Here is a 21,153-nt window from a genome sequence, read left to right as displayed (position 1 = left end):
ATTACATTAAAGTTATTCCTAAATTCTCATACATGATTGGACTTAGGACATATCTCTTTCAATCTCCCACTTGTACTAAAGCCAATCACTCTGGTATCTAATACCCATCTTGTCTTTATGACGATCAAAGTGACTCTGAGAAAGTGGCTTTGTGAGTGGGTCTGCTATGTTGTTATGTGTGTCAACTCTCTCGACGTTGACATCTCCTCTATTTTCAACTCAGATTCACCACCAAAAATAAGAAAAATGTCCTGAGTCCTTCACAAGTACTTAAGGATGTTTTTCACTGCTTTCCAGTGGTCTTCACCTGGATTGGACTGATATCTGCTCGTCACACTAATTGAATAAGCAACATTAGGCCTTGTACACAATATCGCGTACATGATAGATCCTATTGCTGAAGCATAAGGAATCTTACTCATACGCTCTATTTCCTCAGGTGTCTTAGGAGACATTTTTTCAGAAAGGGACACTCCATGGCTCATCGGTATGAGACCTCTTTTGGAGTTTTCCATGCTAAACCTTTTAAGCACTTTCTGGATGTATGTACCCTAGGTAAGACCTATCATTCTTCTAGATCTATCTCTATAGATCTTCATACCGAGAATGTAGGATGCTTCTCCCAAGTCCTTCATGGTGAAGTTCTTTGATAGCCATACTTTGACTGATTGTAGCATCGGTATATCATTTCCTATAAGATGTATGTCATCTACTTACAATACAAGAAATGTTACCGCGCTCCCACTAACCTTCTTGTAGACACATGGTTCATCTATGTTTTTGATAAAACCAAACTCTTTGATTGTCTCATCAAAACGGATGTTCCATCTATGAGAAGCTTGCCTTAAACCATATATGGTTCGCAGCAGCTTACACACTAGGTGTTCATTTCTCTTGGAAAGAAAACCCTCTGGCTGTGTCATAAAAGTTATTCCTAAATCCTCATACATGATTGGACTTAGGACATATCTCTTTCAGTTTTGGTGTAATTTGTTGCTGAAAACCAGGAGGGTTGAATAGCTTATTTCCAAACTACTGGAACGGCTGTTGCATCGCATTCTGATTGTTGCTCCAGCTGAAGTTAAGACGATTCCAGTTATCAGGAAGATAAGTGTCTGGAATTGGTTGCTGCGATCTCTGAAAGTTGCTCACAAACTGAGATGAGTCTCTAGATATAGCGTATTGCTCCGTCATATGCGGACCTCCACACAGCTCACAAACACTAATTATCTGCTTAACACCGTAGTTAGCCAGATAATCGATCTTCATAGATAACGCCTTTAGTTGAGCAGTGATAGTCATAGCTGTATCCACTTCAAGAACTCCTGATACCTTGCCATGTGGATATCTATGGGTTGGATACTGATATTCATTAGCAACCATCAGTTCAATTAGATCATAAGCTTCCTCATAGCTCTTTGCCCATAATGCTCCGCCTGATGCTGCATCGAGCATCGGTTTGGACTGTGCTCCCAACCCATTGTAAAAATAATTGATGATCATCCAATCAGGCATTCCATGATGAGGACACTTCCTAAGCATCTCCTTGTACCACTCCCAAGCTTCATATAGTGATTCTCCCGTTTGCTGCGCAAATTGAGTAATAGCATTCCTGAGTGCAGCTGTCTTCGCCATAGGGAAGAATTTAGTAAGAAACTTTTGAGCAAGATCTTCCCAAGTAGTAATCGAACAAGATGGTAGAGAGTGTAACCAGCTCTTAGTCTTATCCCTCAGAGAGAATGGGAACAGTCTCAGCTTCACAGCATCTTGAGAAACACCGTTGAACTTGAAGGTGTCGCAGATCTCAATGAAATCCCTAATAGGCATATTGGGATCTTCAGTTGGAGAACCCCCAAACTGGATTGAATTCTGCCAGACTTGATCTCAAAGGTATTAGTTGTGATAGCTGGCCGAACAATGCAAGATTGAATGTTATTCGCGGGTGACCCGGGTTCGATCCCCGACAGCGGCGCCAAAAACTTGTTAGGGCGAAAATACGCGCTAAAATTCATGCAAGTATACGCATTCGCAAGTAGTATAAGATATAAATTAGATTCGTTCCCACAGAGACTGGTTTAGGTTAAGTTCAATTTATGCACCTATGCAACAATGTATGGTTATCGCTCAATGCTAAGACAAATAACAAATTTGGTTTTGATTAAACTAAGAGATTAAACTAACAATTATAACTAAGAGAACAAGAATGATTGAATTAATATATATGACAAACATGGGATTCTAACTTCATTAAATACTTCATTCAATAGCCTTATTGTTCTTAACCTTGGCATGTAATGGTGATGACACTAATCATATAACACGAAACTAGTAAACGCCAACTTTCGTTGTACGAATACCCTACTACCAAGCATCCACAAAAGAGATAGATTTTGAATAGACACCAATTATGCTTAGTCCTTATATGTCTATAAGAATTGAAAACATAAAGGTTTAATGCGCAAGTTATCTAACGTGATTATGTAGGGCAAGTAAGATGGTTAAAATTACCTACGAATCATGCATAACAAGTACATGAACCTATGCTAGCATGGCAAGTTCTAAACCTCTATATTCATTGTTGCTTCAATAGAGATTAACACACTATCTTATATGTTAGCTACGCATATAAGACAAATAAGCACAACCAATACTAGGATATCAATCAATCACCACATACTAAGGTATCGGAAGAAATTAACTATAGAAATCCATAAATAAATCCGTTAGAATCCCATGATAACGATTAGCCCATAATTGAACTCATCGTCACCATGGGTTCATATGAAAGCATGATAATAACACAACGATATAAAGATGAAAAATACTTAATAAATAATGAAGTACGTCACAAGAGTATTAAGGTTCAAAGCATAAAGAAAACTAGCATCCACTGTTACAACGAATTAAAAGAATCACAAGATAAACGAATGCTTCCTCATCTTCATTGTTGCGTGCTAAAACGGTCTTCTCAATCTTCTTGCCTTCGCTCTTGATAATCTTGATGATGAAAACGTCTTCCCATAAGGTTTATATAATAACCCAAGAGAACCAGCACCAACAGAAGCCGAATTGTACTAGAATTAATAAAATCCAGATTCTAAATTTCCGCCCACAGGTGGTCACCTGCTGTCTCCACGCGGCCGCCTGCTAGCACGCGGTCGCCTGCTCCTAGCGCGCGACCGCCTCCTACCCTTCTGGAAAATACTTTATTTTGCTTCTGTTTTTGCTGATTTCTTCGCTCATCGCCCCTAGACTAATTCCAAGCACTTTCTTAAGCTTTATTTGATGAAAACACCTATCTAAGCAAGTTATACCCTGAAATGCAAAAATACTAGAAAACATGTCAAATACACAGAATACTTGAGTTCAAGACACCAATTCAAGCCGTTATGAGATGCTTGAAGTGGTATAAAATGCCACTTATCAGTCAACAAGCTATAATAAAGGCAAAGGTACGCAAAATACTAATGTCTATAATAATAACACTCCTACTTACACTCCTCTGAAGCAAAAAGAACAAAACACTGAGGAAAATACAAGAGGTGTGTTACGAATGTAAACAACCCGGTCACTTTAAACGAGAATGTCCTAAACTTATAAAAGGTCGATCTCTTGTGGCCGAGAACGGGTGGGATTTAAGTGAAGATGAAGAAGCTCCGGAAGCTAGTGAAGAAATTATGAATCTATGCTTAATGGCTATCAGGGATGCATATACTTCAAAGGAAATCTCCACTTCAAATCGAGAGGTAACCCTTTCTTCAAACTTCATTCAATTACATAAATCTAATTTGAATCTTGTAGATATGAATAATCATGATTTAATTGAACTTGTGGTAAACATTAACAACAAGTATAAAGATTTTGACAAAAGACATCATCTATTATGGTCTGAGAAAATGAAACTCGAGGAAATACATTATAATCAAAGTAAAGAGTTTACTCGGATGATGGACTCAAAAGTCCAATATGAAGATGAAATTTCATCTCTAAATAATCAACTCCACTTACTAAAAATTCAAAATAATACTCACAAGGAAAATATTCTCAAACTAGAAGTGGAAAATGTATCATTAATTTTTCAATCTGAAGAAATGGAAAATGAGAAGTTACAAATAAATGAAAATATTTGTAAACTTCATGTTGAGTTGTTGAACTTAAAAATACAAAACGAGTCACTCACTCAAGAAAGTTCAACAACTAAATCTCAAATAAACAATCTTGAAAAAGAGAAAGTGCTACAACAAACCAACGAGCTTAAAGAAAAAGATTTAGAATTAGAAGCTCAACGGTTAAAACAAGAAAATTTCAAGCTCATATCTCAAGTTAAGGATCAAGAAATATTTCTTAACAACAAGATTGATGCCTTAAATAAAGAAAAAGAAAATCTTGAAATTGTTATTCAAAGATTTACGAAAGGCAATGAGATATTAAATAAAATGGTATAATCTAAAAATTCCTTTAACCATGAAGGTTTAGGATATGATAAGAATGTTCAACCAAAGAAAGTTGTTCAACACCATGAATAAACTAAAAGTGATGGTCATAAATCACCTTCATTTACATGTTCTTTTTGCAATAGCCACGAACATACCGTTTCATATTGTAAATTTAAAAGTAGTGAATTTGAAGGAAAGCATATATGGGTTCAAAAAGAATATAAGTCATCCAAAAATGTTGAAAAGAATGTATTCCATCCTAAGGTAGCTAATAACAATCAAAGGTAACCTAGATCTCAATTCCTTCAACCACCTATTAGGGTTGAAGATAATAAACCAAAATATCATGGCATCTTTCCTAGAAATAATGTGTATTATCCAAATGATATAAGCATGATATATCAACATGGAAACTCTAAAAATTATGCTAGTATAAGAAGATCAAAATTAAATATCATATATCCATGGGGAACACTTTATAATAATAGGAATAATGCATCTAGAAATCTCTATGTGAATAACAATTTTTATCCAATGCCTAGATTTTTCCATGCAAATTCAAATGTTATATATGATGTACTAACCTCAGGACCCTTAAGATAAAAGGGTACCTATGTATTTAATTGATCTATTTTATAGGTTTGCCTTACTGCTAAGCCAGATTTGTGGTACCTTGATAGTGGATGTTTGAGACATATGACCGGTAATAAGTAACTCTTGAACAACATTAAAAAGGTCACTGCTGGAAGTGTCATGTTCATAAATAGCAGTAAAGCTATCATTATTGGCTTCAGTGACATCGGGAACGAGCACTTCAAGATATCCGACGTACAACTAGTCACGGGACTAAAGTACAACCTTCTCTCGATAAGTCAACTTTGCGATATCGGATTTAAGGTAATTTTCTATCCTACTCATTGTTCTATTCTTAACAAAGATGGAAAATTAGTCCTTAAGTGTCCTCGAGACAAAAATGTCTATACATGTGACATGAGTAAGCATGTTAATATATGCCTAATCACTACTATAGATGACCCTTGGTTGTGGCATTGAAGATTAGGACACACAAACATGAAGTTGATTAAAATTATATCAACTAAAGAACATGTACGAGGAACACCAAAATTAAATTATAAAAAGGATCACATATGTGAAGCTTGTGAAATTGGCAAATAAATACGAGCCCCTCACAAAGCAAAATTTATGGTATCTACCTCACGACCTCTCGAGCTTTTACACATGGATCTTATCGGTCCAGTCCCTGTACAAAGCCTCGGAGGATGTTCATATACTTTGGTAGTTGTTGATGACTATTCACGATTTACGTGGACAGGATTCCTCAAAGCCAAATGTGATGCTTTTGAATCTTTTTCTTCTCTATGCAAAAGAATTCAAAACCAACAAAATAATACCATAATTTATATAAGAACTGATCATGGTAAAGAATTTGAAAATTCAAACTTTACAAGTTTTTGTGAAACTAATGGTATCACTCATACCTTTTCTGCTCCTTATACTCCTCAATCTAACAGAGTAGTTGAAAGGAAGAACAGAACATTATAAGAAATGGCAAATACAATGATAAATGAATATCGCCGTCCTAAATATTTTTGGGCTGAGGCAATGTCTACTGCATGCCATATACTAAATAGAGTCTTATTAAGATCTATAATTCATAAGACTCCATATGAGCTTTATTTTGGTAAAATTCCTAAAGTTAATTACTTTAGAGTATTTGGAAGTAAATGCTATATATTAAATTCCAATGATTACCTTACAAAATTTGATCCAAAATCAAATAAAGGTATATTTCGTGGAAATTCAACAAATAATAAAGCTTATAAAGTATTTAATTTAAATTCTCTAGTGGTTGAAGAAACAATGAACATAGCGTTTGATGAAACAAAACCATCACCTAAATACAAAGATCTTGTAGACAAAGAAGATGTCACACAAGACAATACTGAGAATATTATTCGACAATTCGAAAATGTGGATTTTGGCTCATCATCCCCAACAAATCCACTAGAATTGTTAGAAACAAATATTGAACTACCTAAAGATGTTCCAAATATTAGAAGTCATCCTTTAGACAATGTTCTAGGAGACTTAACTAAAGGAGTTCAAACACGGTCACAAGTTCAAAACGTTGTGAATCACCTTAGTTTTCTATCACAAATAGAACCTAAGACCGCTAAAGAAGCTTTGTTAGTCGAAGATTGGATCTCTGCAATGCAAGAAGAATTAACCCAATTCTCTCGTAGCAAAGTTTGGGAACTTGTTCCAAAACCCAAAAATACTTTCATAATTGGAGCTAAATGGGTATTTAGAAATAAGTTAGATGAAAATGGAACTATTGTGCGAACTAAAGCTAGACTGGTTGCACAAGGCTATACTCAAATGGAAGGTATAGATATTGATGAAACATATGCACCGGTAGCACGAATTGAGTCAATTCGAATGCTATTAGCTTTTGCATGTCATAAGGATTTTAAAGTATATCAAATTGATGTAAAATCTGCATTCTTAAACGGAATACTAGAAGAAGAAGTATATGTTAAACAACCTCCCGGATTTGAAGATGCAAATCTATTTTAGAATGGAACATTGTATTGCTTTTAGAAAAACTTTCTTACTGTATGACAATACAGTTTCTTATGATAAATTTAATGTACAATGCAAGACTAAGGAATGTGTCGAGCAATATATTGCCTTAAGAGAAGTCTATAAAAATGTTTATACTACACCAAGATGTACCAATGAAACTGTAGGTGAATTAGAAGAAGAACTAAAGAAACTTCAAATTGAAAATGATAAGATAGTTCTTGATAATGTCACTTTGTAAAATCTTAAGTAGACAACTCGATATTTAGAGCTTAAGATTAAAATTGCACGTTGAGACAGAGGAAGAGCTTCAGAGCAAGAATGCAGAGTTCGATAAAAAAAATTATGTGCCTTCACTGATGTTGCTAATCTTGCTAAGAAGCTCATAGATGATCAAGTAGTTGGTGAAAAATTTGGGATAGGTCTATCCTATGACGAACTCAAAAGTTTTTTAAGAAACGATTAGTTGAGGATGCCTAAGGAGAAAGTTGTCAATCCCCATTGTACACCTCATGTTCTTAAAGAAGCTAAGAAGCCTCTATTTAAGAAAGCTAATGTTGAGCCCTTTAATGAAGATAGTATTTATATTCATCATGAGATGCTTGTTGAGGATCTTGAGAGCTCAAGCAGATAAAAGGCAAAGAAATCTATGTCTACTGCTAGTGACACTGATCAATCTTATGTTGGACTAGGTTTTACTTCTAAGACTAAGATAAGCAGGAATAAAAATGGAAGGATAAGAGCTAATGGCCCTAGGAAGTTATGTAATAATTGTGGTTCTGCTGGTCACCTTACTCATGCTTGTAGAAAGGTTAATGTAGACAATGTTATGAATGTTTATGTGCATAATATGTCTAACATGCCAAAATCTTTTAAGTGTAATAATTTTGTTTGCATGCTATGTGTAGTTTCTTTCATGAACAATTATCTAGATTCCACACACTCACGTAATACATCTCATAATCATGATAAGCATGCTCATAAGAACACTGGTAGATCATAGATTGTGAGACCTTCTAAAGCTAGGAAAGTGGCACTTGTCACCAATTCCAAGAGCAAGTCTGTTGGTGCTTCTTCAACTGACAAGGATTCAGTCAATGATAAAGCAAATAATTTTAAGCATGTTAATTCTTTTAAGAAAAATGCAAAATATTCAAATACTTATAAGTCCCCTGGACCCAACTTAGTTTGGGTACCAAAGAAAACTGAATCCCTTTTATTTTTAGGGTGTTAAGAAGAAAAAGGTCATGTGGATTCTGGAGAGTGGATATTTAAGGCATATGACTGGAGATCGAGCCTTGCTATCAAAGGTGGTTGAAAAAGCTGGCCCGGTGGTTACTTTTGGAGATGACAACAAAGGTTGTACAATATGATATGGCTGCTTGGAAATTGGTAATGTCATCATATGAAATCTCTCTAGTTGAAGGTCTTATGCATAATCTCCACAATATCAGTCAATTCTGTGAGAAAGGATGTGAAGTGTCGTTCAAGAAGGAGAAATGTTTGAGAAAGGATAATTCAACAACACTAATTTGGATAACTCAACATAGAACGAGGATTTGAAAATAATTTATATTCCACTAGAATAAGTTAATAATGATGATTTGGTATATACATAATGATCTTGATAGCTGCAGTAAAGAAGACGTCAATAAAAATCCGTATAAAGTTCATTAATATGTTCAGGCATCGGAAGAATAAGGTTGAAGTCATTCGAAGCAGTTATTATGGTTAGTGTGAAGATTGAAAGATTCTAAATGAAGCTGAATGGATATTATAGAAGAATTAACAGTGGATTGTATAGTTATAATACGAAGGCTTGAGAGCAAAACTAGTCGTCTGTGAACCAGATCGATTGCACTAGGCATCAGTGATCCGTGCGGGGAAACTAAGTATTATTCTTAGAAAGACTGTTAAGTGGTATTAATAATCAAGATTAAGTGTTACATGATTTAATTATGAAAACTAGAAGATTGAAGATTTGAAGATACGAAAGACTACAACTTAAGGCATACAAGAATGGCTTTAAAGGATATAAAAATAAACTAAGTACAAATGCATAGTTTTACATTGTTGACTTGTAGAGTTAAATACAAGCTCATATGGTCGATTTCCATGGTAAAAGGAGTATCATTTCGATTTTTACCTTCCCATGAAACCACTATTTCGATTTATAGTTCCCTAGGCAAGGACAAGTCACTATCAATCTTTTCTCTCTCTCCTTGTCAATTTCTAAGAGTTTAAGACTCAGAATTGTCGACTTTTAAGCCATCTTGGTCAATCAGGAGAATTTCAAGGTCAATTTCTAAGAATTAATCAATTTTTATTGTCGACTTCTACTTGCCACATGAGGACAAGGTCGATTTATAGCTTGAAGTAGGTCCTACGTCGATTACTAGCTAGAATGAAGATTACACTATTGATTTTCAAGCCAAGGAAAAGTGTATTTTTAACTAGAAGCTCAAGGGAACTTATCTTGGAGACTAGGAGCTTTATCTTATCGATTTATAGCATGTGTAAGATCTCTTGTTTGACTTGTAGCTGCAAGAGAGAGAATGTGTCGACTAGTAGCTTTCATTGGTGGCCACATGTCCCTATCTTCTCAATCAAGTCACATCAGTATATATCTATAATATTATTGAAGGAACAAGTAGTCTTCTCCACTCACAGTAACAAAACTCTCCAGAATTCTTTTTGTGAGTGCTAGCTTGATTCTTTTAAGGTTTTTAAAAGGAGAAGTGCTGCCAAAATTTCATCACACTATTAAAGTCTTACATATCTTGATACATTTATCCTTTATAGCTTCTTTAATTGTATTTAATATTATTTGATAAGTGCTATAAGTTGTTAGAGTGATAGAAAGTAGCCATTAGTTTGATAACTTATATATTTGTATTGGCTCTTTCCTTTTGTAACTTTGAATCTATATTAAAATGTGTAAGCTACCCTTTTTGGTTTAATTTTTTTATATAAGAATTACTCCGTGAAATCTCTTGTGTTTGTTTGTTTCATTTTAAAGTTTTATTTTCCGCTGTATTTTAGAGTTAAAACGAAGAACACACATCCACCCCCTCTGTATGTACCTTTTGGACCTAACAGAGTGTAACGTCTGGGAAATTTACGTCTGTATTATATCATAATTATAATAAATTATGTGTGTTAATGTGTCATTTATGTGAAATTATCTATCAAACCCTAATTGTTACGCGTTACGTGTATTCCGTGTCATTCCGGTATTTTTAAGATATTTTTCAGATATTTTATTTTGCATTCATAAGTTTCATTTCAAACGTTTTACGACCCAAACCATGATTTTAAAGAAAGTATTTCAAATAAAATAATGGGCCTTATTTTTCATCAAACGGCTTTTACCATCGCATTATGCTGAACATCTAGACATTTTATAAATTTTCTTGTTTTGCGAAAAATGACTTTTCCGGGCCCCATTGGGTGTTAAAAACCCCACAAAAATCACATTTTTATTTTTATAAAATTATAGGACTTTTATTTATACCATTTCTTTGTATTTTTGTATTATTCACAATTTTTGGGAAATTTTGGCATATATATTGTATATATAAAATAATTATAAATTAAATTTTAATACCCAAAATTTTTAAAAATTAGGGCCAAATATTTTATTAGATGTATAATTAGCCCCTTAATTTTATTTAGGAGTATTAATTTTTCAGCTATAAATACCCTAATTATTATTAATTAATTAAAAATCAGAAAATTCTGCAATTTTCCCCAATTTCCAGAAATTAGGGTTTGGTGTTCTTGAGTTCAACCAGCAATTTGATTGTGATTCCGACCTCCAAATCAAACATGTAAGTAGTCAATCGAAAGCTCTTGAGCTCTACTATCTGATTATACTATCAATTTCATGTTTTATATCTTCGATTTTCAATTCGGGTTTTTAGGGTTTATGTTCGATTTAGGGGTTATTAATTTAAGAATCGTTTGATGTTTTGATTGATCCAGATAGCTTTATCTCGAGTTTAGGAGTGATTTCATATATTTATTTTGATTATATAACCCCTGGGAGACTAAGAACGAGTTCTTGGTTTTTCGAATTTTTGATTTTTGTTTCCAGTAATTTATAGACGTTATTGACAGGTTTTGGTTATTCATAATGATTATATGAGGTTGTATCTTTGATTTGCGATAAATTTTGCGAAGTTTGGTTGCGTTTTCGGGGGGATTGTTTTCTGATGAAGCCACCAGAAAGCTTCGGATGTTGGTCGGAGATTGAGGTAGGACGGCGACGGAACGGAGGTGATACGGCGGTGAAGTTGCTGCAGCCGTGGGGAATCGATTGGCATCAGAAACTGGGGGAAACGAGGTCCTGGGAGTGTGAATCGAACTCGTCGGAAAACTCGGCCGGTGGCCGGAGTGGCTGCGGAAACCGGCGGGTTGACCCGTGTTCATACTAACCCGATTATCGACCCGTTAACCCGAAACAATGACCCGGTTTTGATCCTGAAAACCCCCAATCTGTTTTCCTGTTTGTGTTTCTGAATTTCAATTATTTAATTATATTTTATAAAATCAAAAAATCAGTTTTATTAATTCTATAAATCTAATAAAAATTAGTTTTAAATTCTGAAAATTGTTATTAATAATTCCTAAATTATTTTTATTAATTTGGGAATTTGAATTTAGTTATTTACTTAATTATTTAATTACTTATCTAATCATTTATCTATTTATTTATTATTTAGTAATTAAGTAATTACTTAATAAATAAGGATTTAAATTAATCGAATATTATGATTAAAGATTCGATAATTAGTGAAATAATACGAGTAATTGAACGACAAATAGATTATTATTCGAGTAATAGTTAATTACTCGAAGAATATCAGAATAATTATTCATAACGGATAATTAAATACAGATAATTGATTAAACCGTAATAACAGTCGTAGTAGTTCAATAATTATGCGAGGAATGCAAGTAACTCGTATTTATACAAGTAGTTGATTGTTGAATTGGAATATGATTCGAATAATAACGTATTTATTCGATAAATAACGTAACAACTAATTGCATCGATTATTTATTTGTAAATAATCGATCTAATCGAGTAAGTAATAATAAATTGTAAATATTTGTAATAAATTGTAGTATATCCTAATAATTAGGGATTAATTATTTTAAATTATTAAATAATTATATATTAATTATTTATTAGTTATTTGTTATCAATTATTTAAAAATGATTAATTACTTTGATAATCAATCAAATAATTTTCAATAAATCATAACATATTCATTTTAATTCCAAAAATTATAGAAAAATTATTTTTGACTCTGATTTTTCTTAAATAACTTTTTAAAAATTATTTTAGGGTTTAAAAATTAGGAATAATTATTTATACTGAATAATAAATTGAATTATCCGTGTTTAATGGATATTAATTAGACCGTTAGTCCGATTTGAGCGAAACGAAAGCCCTTTGACTCAGAAAAATAAATTATTTTCATTAAAAATAATATCAAGACCTAATTTCTTCTAGAAATTAGTTGACTTTGTTATTTGTTTGATTATCAGTCGAAGTGTGTGCCAAGAAGAGTCCGAAAAATTCCGAAAAAATGGGAGACGAGTTAGATGGTGATTAGTGGAGCGATCAGCGAGTCAATTTTGATTCTAAAAATTATTTTAACTATAAAAATGATTATGTGTTTATGTGTATTATGTGATTAATCGAGTTTTACTTGCTAATATATAATATACGAGTCAGTCATAAGCGCATGGGTAAACAATAGGAATGATGTGAAGTCGATTCAAGATGCAATTGAAGTACGAACTAACTTAACCGGTCTATTTGTGCTAATAGAAGCTAAGTCAGCAAGGCAGGTTGAGTAGGTGATAGACGAAGGTGATTTAATTGCAGTGAGTCATGCAGAAGGCAAGTTTCTCCCCTATTCTATTTTCAGAATAGTGATATTCTCTTCAGATTCTTATCACGCTTGCACATTTTTGTTTTTCTTGTTCATATTTCACTGACTATCCTAGATCCGAATTCCACGCTCAGGTTCTTCGTTCGGAACCTCTATGCGCTTGTCGACTGATCACTGGGTTATCATTAGTTCAATACCAATTCCTGAGTCCTTCAACTAGAACCTACAGAGTCGAAATACCCTACGTTAGACGTCTAGGGATGCCTGACATATCCCCAATAACATATCTACCCTTCGATAACAAATCCTGACTCGTACTTATATATATTATTACAATACAATAACACACTCAACAGTCAGGGTTCACGTTCTCGAGAAATCGGTTTGGTGTTTGTTTTCAGAAAATACGAATACTCGTTATTTTATGAAATTAGGGCACTGGATTTTGACAGAACATTCACCATAACATACAATCAGGTTTCGCACAAAATATATGTATATACTTATTTATACTCGTCCGACGTTCTGATAATTATAGGGTACGTCCCGTATTTTGGAATTTAATTTCCAAAAATTTGGGCAGCACCTCCTCTGTTTATCGGCCTACCGGTCGAACAACTCAACGTCATAACCACAAAATTCACAACAATAACAACTACAGTAAATCACCAATCCATTCCAAAATTCCCAATCACCGGTAAAATTCAATAATCACAATCAATTCAACCTTCTCGATACAATATGTACTAATTAACTAATTCGATCCAGAATAAAAACACAATAATAATTTTATTTATTTTAAAATTTTAATCATCACAGTCCACCGTTGACTCACCGAAGTTCATCGTCAACGGCGGTAAGACTTGCGGGTACCCGAATAATTTCGGGTTTCCAACGCAACTTCTACCGATTAATTAACTAAATTACTTGCATCACATTTCAATTGATTTTATCAAAATTTTCAGAAATAATAATAATAAAAATACAATCGGTTGAATTAAACACACGCAAGTGCGTGTGCTTCACCAAATGGAACAAGCTGCAGGAAGAACCGAATGGAAACAGGCACGCAACAGATATGCACACAAACACAGCCCCTTACGCCACCACACCCTTCGCCTGAAAAATAAAAGGGGCGGTGAATGGAGGCGGCAGAACAAACGAACTGACTACACACACATATACACATACAGTATATACATACATGTAAGCCCAAATACAATCACATCATCAAAACAGGAGAACGGACGGCGGAACAATCACGGAAGAAAGAGGGCGGCGACCGCGAAATTCAGCGGCGGTGAAAACTCAGGGAGAAGCCAGGAAGTGAACGGAGAGGAGGGAGAGAGAGATGATCGAGAGAGAGAGACAGAGTGCGAGAGAGATTGATTGGAGAGAAGAAGAAGGACTGAAAAAAAATGAAATTACTGTAATACTTATCCGGTCGTTACACGCACCCAGTAATGCTGCCACGCAGCCCAATTTCTAAGCCACATGTCCTCTTCTTCGACTGGAAGCCCGATTTTATATCATTTTTAACAATTTAACGGTATAACTCACGAATACATATTAATCAGAATAATCCCAAAATAGTCTTAAAATTTTCTAGGAATCCCAAAGTTTATAGAACATAAATTTCGTAAATTTAGGAAAATTCTTGAAACGCAATTTATGCCCGCTTTTAACAATTAAACGAATCAACACGCGGGTGAAATTAATCCTAAAATTATTTAAAATGATTTAAAATTCTCAGAATATTCCAAACTTAAATAAATATGAGTTTCATAATTTTTAAAGAATTATGGAATTAAATACGGATTTTACCAATAAATGAAGTGAGAAAATCATATAGGGCTAAATAACTGATGAAATATTCATTTCCAAATTTTATAAAATCCCAAAAATAATTATTGTAATTATAAAACCATAAAAATAATTTTAAAGACATTCCAGTTATTTATGCAAATAAAATTATATTAAATTCACTTTTAAAAGTGAAACAAAATCATACAACCCAGTAACTAACCACACACTTCAATCCCCCACACTAGTAATCACATGTACCCAATAACAAAACAATAACCCGTTGACAGAACCCATATAAATATATTATTTAATTAATTATTCAAGAAGTACACATTTAAATAATAAAATATACGAGTCGTTATAGACTTTTGAAGAACACGTGGAATGAGATCCACCTTAAAATTATTTACCAGTATTTTCTCATTGTATTATTTTATTGAAACTTGTAAAACATTCTCCTTCACCTTTAAAATTTTCCTTTGGTGCAAAGGGGTTGTTATGAGATCTCCATCAAAGGTCTACTAAGTTATTTAAATAATAAGCTTTAATTCTTTGTGTAAAATTGATTGATTAAGTAAACCATAAACGTTCGGTGTACCTTCAAAAACAACACATCCTTGACAAAATAATTAAACTCAGGAAAGCTCGATAAATAAAAAAAACTCCGAGTAAAAACACAAAACTTAACTTAGCACTTTGATTCACGCCATAACAAGATAGAATACGGAGACTCGAATTATATTGCTCAGGGTAGATGATAGGATGAAACGGATGATGAAGAGGGGTGTGAAAATGGAAACCTGCCTTTATGGAAAAGTCAGAAGATGTTGAAGATTCTTCTAGTCCGGTGCTTATTCTCACTTCCTTTGACATGTCCACCTCTATATATAAGTCAATTATTGAGAATTTTAGTGTTGAAATGTTTAACATTCATACTTGTTTAACTATTGCAAATGAGGAGATTTTTTAAATTTAACACTAAGAATGTTGAACTGTTGAAATTAAATGATGAAATAGGGTTAAGATTAGCTCAGTTTGAAAGCATTATAAGCAGGAAGTAAAGTATCTTAGGAACAAGTTTGAGTATAAGAACTCTACTGAATTGGTTAATGCTTTGTTATTCCCAAACAATCTAACAAAGAATTACAGAAGGGGGGTTGAATGTAATTCTGGCTACTTTTTAAATTTTAAGAACTGTTCTACTATGAATATATAACAATGTTTGATTTAGCTAAAGTGCGGAATGAAAGTATTGAACAAATCAAACACAAAGTAATCAAATACAAGTATTTAAAAACTTTCTGGTGGATTGAATTTATCCACCAGAGATATATATTAATATGAGAACTCTGTGATGCAATGTCTTTGCACACAGCTGCTTACAAGTTGAACTCACAAGAACAGAGAAATTCTTTACAGATATAGCTTTATCTATCTCTCTGGTAATTGCTTACTAACTTGGATGGATTCTACTTGCTATCCTTGGTTTATATATATCACCAAGTTACATGATAAAAAGACAAACAAATAAGAAAAAAATGTTTCTAGTCTAATTTCATGCTTCTTCATTTCTCAATCCAGCATCTTTGAATATTTTCAGTTTAGCATAGAAATGGAAATGCTTATTTGTTCTCAAAAACCTGTAAATAGGCTGCCACATTCCATTTGCATACAATTAACGCATGTGATTTTCAAGTCACTATCAACTGCTCTTTTGAATTTGTTCATCCATTGGAACTCAGTTAGATCATCCGTTGAAACTCAGTGGGATCATGCGTTGAGACTTTGGTGGATCATCCGTTGAGAGTCTGGTTGATCATACGTTGAGACTTTAGTTGATCATCCGTTGAAACTTTAGTTGATCATCCGTTGAAGCCTTGTGGAACATCCATTGAGACTATCTTCATAGCAGTTGACTCCATTTCATTTATACAAGATTACAAGGCATCTAATATTTACAATTAACCAACCTATCTTGCATATCAATCTAGTAGTCAACATGACTTAAAACATTCTACAAAATCTAGATCTCTAAGGCATTACAGTATGTATAAATGTGCTACTAAACTTATATATATATAAGCTACCCTTTCAACGAATATTGAAGTGATCATCCGTTGAAAGCTACAAACTCACTGAATTAAATCTACTAAGTGTTTTGTTCAACATATGATCAAGTGCACAACATATTCCTATCAATCTCCCCCAATATATGTCTACTAGAATTGTAGCCATAAATTAGGAGAAACTTGATGATAACAAAACACCCTGTGAATGCAGAATGAATTATAATAGATAAAATTTGCAAGTGCTGCAATTTATTGAAAATCTTACAGAGGAAGGTTTGTAGAGAATCACAAGTCATTTTCAAGATGCTCCTCTAGACTGAGCAAATTTAGCTTATTTCCTTGGTTGTCTGAACTTCTTACCCTGTTAGATATATTTGATAATATCATGGCTAATATAATTTGTGTTTAGATTTCAGATCTTACTTAACAGGACAAATCAGTACTTAACCGTTGATCAGTACTTATACTGGAAGTCAGGACTTAAGGATATCAGTACTTATATTATCAGGAGATAATCATCAGAAGTTAGATATCAGAACTTAAGTGCTGAAGGACGATCAGATAAGGATAGTAGCTGATTAAAGGAAAGAAGATCAAGATAAACATAAGAAGAGATATGCATGAAGAAGGAGTTTTGTGAAGAATGGAATACTTGGAAGAAAAGATATCTGATTGATATATTTTAGGAAGCAGAATTATATTCCATATCAATTAGCGATTATCTTGTAACTGTGTAGTATATAAACACAGACATAGGGTTTACACTATAAGTGTTATCATATTCGAGAAGATTATTCATTGTAACCCTAGCAGCTCTCGTGATATTTGTTCATCACTGAGAGGTAACAGTTCCATACTATAACAGAGTTTATTGTTTCAATAAAGTTTGTTTTCTGTTACTTAATATATTAAAGTTCGATTTGATTGTATTATACACTGTATTCACCCCGCTCTACAGTGTTTGTGACCTAACAAGTGGTATCAGAGCTAATCTGTTAACACACATGCAGTTAAAGATCCAAACACAATCATGTCTGACACAGAAACTCCAACTAAGCCTACCAAAACTGAAGAACCTCCAAAGACACAAATTCAAAATCGGTATGAGACTATCAGAGTTCCCATACTGAGACCATCTGAATATCCCATATGGAAGGTAAGGATGACCATGTTCCTGGAAGCAACAGATCCAGAATACCTTGATAGAATCAAGGAAGGGCCTCACAAACCAACCAAGCTCGCTGTTGCAGTTGCAGGTGAAGCAGCAAAGACCGTACCAAAGGAGAAGAGTGATTATATTGCTGAAGATATAGCATCAATTGCTAAGGATGCTAAGGTACGACACTTACTGCATAGTGCCATTGATAATGTAATGTCAAACAGGGGTAATCAACTGCAAGACTGCTAAGGAGATATGGGATACTCTAGAAACAAGGTGTCAGGGAACTGACACAATTAAGAAGAACAGGAAGACAAAACTCACTCAAGAGTATGAACATTTTGACTCAAAGACTAATGAGTCATTAAATGATTTATATGATAGATTTGTCAAACTTTTGAATGATTTGTCATTGGTTGATAAAGAGTATGATCTTGAAGATTCAAACCTTAAATTCCTGTTAGCTCTTCCTGAATGCTGGGATTTGAAGGCAACGACAATAAGAGACAACTACAATCTTGATGAAACAACTCTTGATGAAATCTATGGAATGTTCAAGACTCATGAACTTGAGATGGAACAAAGAAGCAAGAGGAAAGGAGGAAAGTCAAGGACAGTTGCTCTTAAGGCTGAAGAAGAATCCCCCAAAGCAGCTTCCTCAAGGAAAGACAAGGGTAAAGCTCTTTTCATAAAGTCTGAAACTGAGTCATCAAGTTCTGAAAGTGATGATGACTCAAATTCTGAAAGCTTGCTTGAGACTGATGCTGATGAGGAGATGATGAAGCTGTGTGCTTTTATGGTGAAAGGAATCATAAAGATTGCATACATGAAGTTCAGGAAGGGAAAGAAGTTTTCCAGGAAAGGCATAAGTTCTGATAAGAAGAATTTCAGAAGATCTGAAGGCAGAGGAGGAAAGTCTGACAGAGGAGTTTATACCAATGTTAAATGCTATAACTATGGTGAGAAAGGCCACATATCTCCTGATTGCAAGAAGGCAAAGGGTGACAAAGGCAAGCTTGTCACAAAGCAGAAAAGCTGGACAGACACCTCAGACTCTGAAAGTGAGGAGAACTATGCATTGATGGCAAATATTGATAAAAAAAGTGCTGAGAGCAGTTCCGAAGCTGCTGAAACAAAGGTACCTCAGACTACTTATGCTTTTCATACTGATGATATTAATGAGTTGAGAAGATATCTTAAAACCATGTTTGTTAGTTATAGAGATCAAACTTTAACATGTGAAAGATTAACTTCTGAAAATCTTGCTTTTAAGAAAAGAAATGATTTCTTAGAAAAAGAGTTAGTCATGTTCCATCAAACTCAGAAGGATAGAGATGATGCTTTTTATGTTAGGGATGAAGTGCTAAAAATGAATGAATCTCTAAAAACTGAGTTAGAAAAGGAAAGAGAGATTATCAGGACTTGGACTAACTCTGGCAAAACAACTCAAAATTTGCTAAGTAGTGGAAACTGGAAAGAGAGCTTAGGTTATGGAGAAGATAAGAATGATAAAGGAACTGAAGAAATTAAGCCTGTTGTTAAGCAAAAGCCAAAGTTAAAACCTGTTAAGTTTGTAACTGTAAAGTTTGAAAATGAGAAATCAGAAGTTAAAGAGGAATTAACTTCTGACAAACTAAAACAGGAAAAGACAGCTGAAGTGAACATAGGCTTAATGACAAAGAAGCAGCTTAAGCATAAGCTGAAAGATGTTAAGATTGCAAACAAGGTAAAATCACCTAGGAAAAATAGGAATGGAAAGGAAGGCGTGAATAAAAGCAATGATTATAAACCTGTTCCTGATGCTCCTAGGAAAACATGTCATAACTGTGGAAGTTCTAACCATCTGGCTTCTTTTTGCAGGAAGAATAAGAATATTAACTCCTTACCTTCAAAATCAGGAGTTAAGAGTCAGTCTGTTAGATACAAACCACAAAATCCTTGTTTTCATTGTGGTAGTTTATGGCATTCCATTTATACTTTAAAGGAATATCATAGTTTGTACTATGATTATTATCAAATAAAACCTTCTTTGAAGAAAGTTTCCATTATTCCTTCTAGTGTAAATTCTGATTCAAAGTCTGATAGTGTAAGTTCTGATAAGAAAAATGTTAACATAAACTCTGATGCTAAATCCGCTGCAAATGTTAACAAACTTAATAAGGCCAAAGGATCCAAGCAAGTCTGGGTCCTTAAAACTAATAATTAGTGGTCTTTGTGATTGCAGGGCAACAGGAAAAATATTCTAGTTCTGGACAGTGGATGTTCAGGACATATGATTGGAAATAAGGCCCTGCTATCAGACTTTGTGGAGAACGCTGGCCCAAGTGTTTCTTATGGAGATGGCAACATTGGAAAAACATTGGGATATGGCAATATCAATCTTGGAAATGTCATAATTAAAGAAGTAGCTCTGGTCTCAGGACTTAAACACAATCTGCTGAGTATAAGTCAAATCTGTGACAGAGGTTATCATGTTGATTTCTTTGAAGAACACTGTGAAATTGTGAGTAAATCTAAAGACAAAGTTATTCTGAAAGGATACAGGCGTGGTAACATTTATGAAGCTAAGCTTTCAACAAGTACTGATGGTTCTGCAATTTGTCTGATGAGTAGAGCATCAATTGAAGAAAGCTGGAATTGGCACAAGAAACTCTCTCATTTAAATTTCAACAATATAAATGAACTGGTCAAGAAAAATCTTGTGAGAGGACTTCCAAAGTCAGTATTTGCTCCTGATGGCCTTTGTGATTCCTGTAAGAAAGCCAAACAAAGAAAATCTTCTTTTAAGAGCAAGACTGAATCATCAATTCTTGATCCTTATCATCTACTACATGTTGATCTATTTGGTCCAGTGAATGTCATGTCTATTGCAAAGAAGAAATATGCATTGGTCATAGTGGATGAGTTCACCAGATACACATGGGTGTATTTCTTGCACACAAAAAGTGAAACTGCATCTATCTTGATTGATCATGTCAAACATATGGATAAATTGGTCAAAGATTCTGTGAAAATTTTAAGGAGTGATAATGGCACTGAGTTCAAGAATTTGATAATGGAAGAGTTATGCAAAAACCATGGAATAAAGCAGGAATTTTCTGCTCCTGGAACTCCACAGCAAAATGGAGTTGTTGAAAGGAAGAATAGAACTCTCATTGAAGCTGCACGTACA

At 34.0% G+C, this 21,153-nt stretch overlaps 1 non-coding gene across 1 annotated transcript; it reads left to right on the top strand.

Annotated features, from left to right (window-relative positions):
* The first annotated feature begins 1,513 nt into the window (after positions 1 to 1,513).
* On the top strand, positions 1,514 to 1,620 carry LOC141688549 (small nucleolar RNA R71). The gene has a single exon (XR_012561984.1). It is a non-coding gene; the product is annotated as a small nucleolar RNA R71 (small nucleolar RNA).
* Positions 1,621 to 21,153: the final 19,533 nt, after the last annotated feature.

This window comes from Apium graveolens, chromosome 9 (assembly GCF_009905375.1).
Source record: "Apium graveolens cultivar Ventura chromosome 9, ASM990537v1, whole genome shotgun sequence".
In the NCBI taxonomy this organism is placed as follows: Eukaryota; Viridiplantae; Streptophyta; class Magnoliopsida; order Apiales; family Apiaceae; genus Apium; species Apium graveolens.
This window is presented reverse-complemented; position numbering and strand designations above follow the sequence as displayed.